Raw genomic sequence first — 6,479 nt, forward strand, 5'->3', positions numbered from 1 at the left:
TGACTCTGCATCAGTTGTGAAAGTCTTGCAAGAGAAAGTTGTTGAGAATTGTCACCTCTTTTTGACAACAAGAAGAGGAATAAGTCTAAACGTGTGATTCATTTGTGGCAGCGTGAAAGGAAGACGAAGCCTGGAGAGTATAAAGTTAACATAAAGTACTTAGGAGAGGAACGTTTAGACACTGGTGCCTTGTCCAGAGAATTTTTTGCTGATGTAATCAGTGATATTGCAAAGATCATGTTTCAAAATGGTAGTCCAGCGCATCCAACACTTTTCATTCAGCATGGAAATTTCACAACGGTTGGAGAGATTGTTGCAACAAGTCTTACACAAAGTGGGCCACCACCATCCTTCTTGGAAGAGGCAACTTATGACATGTTGCTGAATCCAAATGTTGACCTTAGAAGTCTTGATCCAGAGCACTACCTGACACAACCAGAGAGGGAGCAGATTGAAAAAATCAAGGATGATCCTGTCAATTATAAGGACATCATTATTGACCACGGATATACCGGCCCAACCAAGGAGGACATGATGGATGACATCATTAGCTCTGTTGTCATCCATCAGCAGTGTCAGCAGAAAATTGCTCTCCCTATGTGAGTTTATGGAAGGGCTTCAGGCGTATGGCTTGAAGGACCTTCTACTAAACAACCCTGAGTCCTGCAGGCCCCTTCCTGTTAAGGGACTTGTTCAAGATGTTGATGCCAACTACTTGGTTGGGCTTTTGGAGCCAGAATTCTCTGACATGGGAACCTCAGAGAGAACTGCAGAGGAGCAAGTTCTAGATAACTCTCAGGACTTTCTCTACATCCTGAAAGATGAAGAGATAACTGGCTATTCTTCAGCAGTGGCCTGGAATTATGATTGTGGTTTGGAAGTTAGTGGAGAAGATGATATTTCAGTAGATGGAGAGAGGTATGAGGACCCTAACTTAAGTGCAGCAGGGGTTATGAAGTGGTTAACTGGGCAACTACACCGAGAAATTACTCGCAACAGTTTGAAAATAAATGTGAAGTTCAACCACAATAATATTGCAAAGTTGTAAATCCAAATCTCAGAGTGTGTTATCCCTATGTCAGAGCCTGTGAAACGGAAATATCGTTTCCTGTTATGCACATGACCAAGTATGATGAATTTAAGAATGTTTTCCTTATGGCATTCTGTAAAGGACAAGCTTTTGCATGTCACTGAAAACTAGAGGACAGAAATGGCAGCCACTATAGACCAATTATTTGTGTGGCATGTACTTCAAAGTGATTGCACATAAAAGTGGAGTTCTCCTCTTTATAGACATTAGTTAGAGACCTCAAGACATTATTTGGCATTTACTTGGCAGATTGAATTATTGTTGTGTTTGTAAAACCTCCCACTGCATACAAGACTGGTAGGTTTTTTCCTAAACTCTTTCAGTCCCAAAGATATAGCAACATCTAACTTCTCCTTACGATACCGAGAAGGCTCTTGCCTTACAAGGTCCTGGTAGCCTTGGGCACCCAAGCATTTGCTTTGGGTACATAGATATTTACTGTGGCATCTAACTTTTAACAGTTTGAGCTCCTAGTTTTTCAATTTTTGGCCTTGTAAGCTTCATGAAATTTTCCTTAGATAGCATCCTTGATCAATAGGATAACTCGTTCGCTAGCATGAACAAAGGATTTGTTCAGAAACAGTTGTTTGTAAGGCAAAATGTTAAACATTGTATGCCAAACTGTCCCACAAGAAATGTATGGAAACTGGTGAGGAAAGTTAAGCATATATCTTGTACATCAATATTTGCCATCCTGGAGGGCTGAAAGAGATAAAGCTATGACAGAGTTAAGATTCCCTCCATAGATGGCTAGTATTTGGTCATGATTATGAAAACACAACATTGAGATTATTAGTTAGCGCATATGATGATTTGGATCATCAAAGATGTTGAAATTCAAACATAACCATAAATGAACATTTTTTGGTAAGGAAACTCACAGTTTCTGTTTCTATTAGATTGTAGCAGGTTTACAGTAAATTTTAAGTGATGAAATGTCAAAGTCAATGTACTTTTCTTTACACTGTAATCACCACATTTCAGTCATGTGTTTAAGCCTGAAAATGTAAACAGTTTGGTACAATACCATGAACCAATAAAATATGGGTACACAGCTTACAAGACTATCCCGAGAGATCAAGTGATTTTACAGTTCTACCCACATGAATTAAGGTAAGGATCTCAATAGATTTGGAGGGGGTGGTCTCTTTTAGAATAAATTGAAGGTACTGCTTTGCTTAGAAGCACCAAGGATCTGCACAGAGTATTTTATTTTTATTGTCATTTAAGTTGCTGTTGTGTCACGTGACATACCATGCACAATTTTAAAAATTTGCTTTGATTTAGATTTACATCCCTTTACCTTTAAGAAAATGAATTGCTATTTAGGTTTCCTTCTATGAATGACTTTGGGTCTAGGGAACTAATTTCGTTTTTTAGAATTTATTTACTTCCTGTAAAATGCAACACTTATTTTGGCGAGCAACTGAAAAAAAAGAAAACACTTAATAGTCATGTAACATTTACAGTTCTCAGGGTAATTCTCTCCAATTTTAAGACTTGAAAACAAATAAGAGTATTTTGACATTATCAGGATGCAATTCAAGTAGATCAAACTTTGCATAAATTAGGGTGTAGTAAATCATCAAAAAATGTTGCCCTCTTTGTTATCACCAAATTATAAGTCAAGATAACTGGAATAAAAACACCAGACAAAAAGTGTCGAAAATGGTGATACGAGAGTCATTCCTTCATTCAGGTGAGTTGAGGTTCCTATTAAATGAAAAAAAAAAATGCTTTCAAGAAATGACAGTAAGATTAGTAGTTGCAAGGTTCCTTGGCTGAAAGATTTCTTGTATCGCGTAACTCTTTTTGAAAATATAAAATGTGGTAAGCTAGCTTTCAGATTCCGATCTTATGTGATATTAATATGTATCTGATCTTTTCAGGCATCATCTACAATTAAGACATATGACAGAACAGAGCTGTTAAAACAGTTACAGATGGTCGGACAGCTGCATCAAGGGGGAAGCCTGACCAAAGAAGAATTTGACGAGCAAAAAAGAAACATCCTTAGAGATATGTCTAAATGTTAGGTTTCTTTGCTTTACAAGGCCAGTGTAATTGTATAAATAAATGGTTTGAACAGTACAGAAAGAAATAGTTGCTTTTGTTTTTATTTTTAGTTTAATATGTACAATGTTGTTTATTAACTTAAAGCTTTTTTCACAAGACCATGTAGACTGTTCAAGTCATATCGGATAAAGCTTACCCGCATGTAATTTCAACAGCCACAGTGCGTGTAAAGTGATTGCACATCACTTCTACTGACATTAAAGAAACCCCTTAGAATCATATCTTCTGGTTCAGGTGTAATGAGATGCATTAATTCATTCCCTCGAAGCCATGCTTTTACAATTGAAAATATTTCTTTGATGGGATTTAATTCGGGACAGTAAGGAGGGAGATATTCAACAAGTGCCCCAGTAGCCTGGATAATGTCCTCCACCCCTGCCTCGTGATGTGCTGCATGGTTATCAGTAGAAAAAGAAAAAGTAATTAGCGTTATAAAGAGTCCGACGTAGGCTTTTTTTTTTGGAAAATTCTGGGATGGCGTTCGGTATTTATTGAAAACATAATTATCTGTCAAAATAATATGCACCTCCCCCCTCTATGAGCTTTGTTTGTAATAACTATGTATAATCCATTTTTTCTGCAAGTAATGTTCCCTTCAACGTTTCGTTGACGCTCTCTAACAAAGCCATTTCACGTACCACACCTCCCCTAACGATTCCTGTCTGCGTCGTCACTGTTTATGACGAAATGAACGTTCTGTCCTCTCTTTAAAAATTATACCCATAAAATGCGATTGCCAGAATCAGGCGGTAGAATGCAAAAGTTGGTGTCGATATCAAATGGCAAATCGCCATTGATGGTAAAAGTCATAGAAGAAAGATAAAATTACAACTAATTTCTCCTGCAATGGTGTGTAAACATATTTGTTGTTCATCATACACTTACAGAAGAAACATTCCACCATATCTGTCCTGAAATTTTTAAAGCTCTGTTTTGTTTATCGGGCGGGAATAACTTGTGAAATTAAGCAAAATATTTTTTTACAATTTACACTTACCCATAACAACAACAGAGTTCTCATTGACTCCATTGTATGGCTGAAGCAGCGGTACGATTTCATTTCTTAGGAACCGTTTGAATCGTCTTCCATTAGAGGATTTTCTTGATAAATGGGCTGCAATAACGCCGTTATGACTTACAGCTGAAATGCATGTAACTCGTGGAGACCGAGGATTCACATAATTTCCTGTTGCTTCTTGTCCCCTCAAACTGTACCCGTAGTTCCTTGTTACTCCACGATCCTGATACAAAATCAAAATTTTAAAAAATTACTACGTGTATCTGAGGAAATTCTCAAAAATGAAGAAAAAGCGTTTTCTTAATGCCGTAAATTAAATAAATATATTTATTGTGTAATTGTTAAATTAGTTACAGTCAATCCACGTCACGAGTGAGCGATATGTTTTAGAGTTTCAAAATTTACATTTCAGTTTTGAACACTGCAAACAAGATTTCAGATCGAGTTCCTGTAGAATTTTCTTAAGCTTATTGATGGTATGAAGCTATTAATTTTTCTTTACATTCCCACATTAAGCATTTTAAGAATAGCAATTGTTTCTCAAGTATTTTTAATTTATTTTTTCTGTTAATGCATCTTTTTTGGAAGGGTTTCCAGAAAAAAGTTCAACATTCCATTCACATGTCGGATATTACAAAGAGAAATTCAAATGTCCACTTCATTCACGGAAATACTGGTCAAGGGTGACGTGAATTGACAGTAAATGCACACTTACAAAAAAGCATTAGTCCAAAAAAATTAGCTCCTTTGACCGAAACACAGAAATGACTTCCTCATACTCCCTTTTCGGATCCAAATTTTTTTGAAAGGCAATGTTCTTGACCTACGTGGTGCTAAAAAAGAAACTTAAACAAAATAGTTATCATGACTGCTCTTCCAAATATCCTTGCATTTCAATAGGCCCTATCACAGTTTTCATCGCCATTTTGACGAGTAGGCAAACGGGCTTCCAATAACAGTTTGTTTGTAAATCCAATGTCAAATAATTTTCATACAACATCGCTTCTGAAAAATTCATGAATTGGAAACTTTTGGCACTATGAAAAGGATTTTAAGAAAAAAATTCAGTGGAGGGATGTGGCTGTGCCAGAAAGCGTAACGGTCGTGTTTTGAACTTTTCTACATATTTCCCAGTATTTTTTCCCGGGAACTATTTTGAGTAGCAGTTCACGGCTGGTTCGCTATACAGACAAAGGTATGGAAAATTCAAAACACGACTGGATGCTTTCTGGCGCAACTACATTCCTCCAATTTTTTTCCTAAAATCCTTTCCTGGTGCCAAAAGTTGCCAATACATGAATTTTTCAGAACCGATGTTATATGAATATCATTAGACATTGGATTTGCATACAAAAACTGTTATTTCAAGCCTGTTTGCCTACTCGTCAAATTGGCGTCGAAAACCGTGATCAAAGGTACTTACCAGTTTTGCGAGAATAGCCAAAACGCTTCAAAACCCGATTAATTCCGACCAGGCTTGACGAACTTCCTGTTGCACTTACTAAATATTGTTCCATTTCTGCCAAATATGAAGTGGGATGGCTCAAAACGTACTCCTTAAGTAGAAGAAGCTGGGCTTTGCTAAGGAGCGTTGAAATGTCATTGGCCGCGCGAACGTCACCATTTTCTTCGAATCTGTTCAGGATACAGGAAACTGTAGCAGTCGATATTCTTAATTGTTGTGCTATCGACCCGGGGGTTTTATTAGCTACGTAACAGCTCTATAATACGCCACCAAAGATCAGAGCTATATGCAGCAGGCATTTCAAACACCGGATTCCCCAGGTGGAATATAACATGTGGCTTTTTTCTTCCCATTTCCTTGCCTTTTAAATTAAAATTCTGCAAAACTTTGCACGGTAAGACATAAATCAACTTGGAATAAAAACGAGAAAATTGCATTGTTTCTTTGATGTAAAAAATATATCTCACGAGCGTCACCTTTTTAATGGGTATAGAAAAGGTATATATAACATATCTTTTCAAATTGCAACGTTTTTGAAAACGAGTGTATATATATATATATACCATCAGTGTTTCAACTGATTAAAGGCTTTCTTTTTTCCGTCTCATTTCCTCTATTACTGTCAAGATAAAAAAACAAACAATAAAAACAACAGGATATATGGCGCATGTGGTAAAACACATCGAGAAAAATGCTTGCGACGATTGAACTACATTGAATTAACTCTGACTAAATACCTGTTGATAAAACAGCTTGCCTAGCAACTTCCGCCTGTACAAATTCGGAAAACGCCTAATAGCCTCGGCGACTTTCTCGTCCATGGAGTTGGA

At 36.9% G+C, this 6,479-nt stretch overlaps 1 pseudogene; it reads right to left on the reverse strand.

Annotated features, from left to right (window-relative positions):
* Positions 1-2,982: 2,982 nt before the first annotated feature.
* On the reverse strand, positions 2,983-5,948 carry LOC146476893 (uncharacterized; annotated as a pseudogene).
* Positions 5,949-6,479: the final 531 nt, after the last annotated feature.

This window comes from Pavona decussata, unplaced genomic scaffold (genome assembly GCF_977016875.1).
Source record: "Pavona decussata unplaced genomic scaffold, jaPavDecu1.1 SCAFFOLD_72, whole genome shotgun sequence".
NCBI lineage: Eukaryota > Metazoa > Cnidaria > Anthozoa > Scleractinia > Agariciidae > Pavona > Pavona decussata.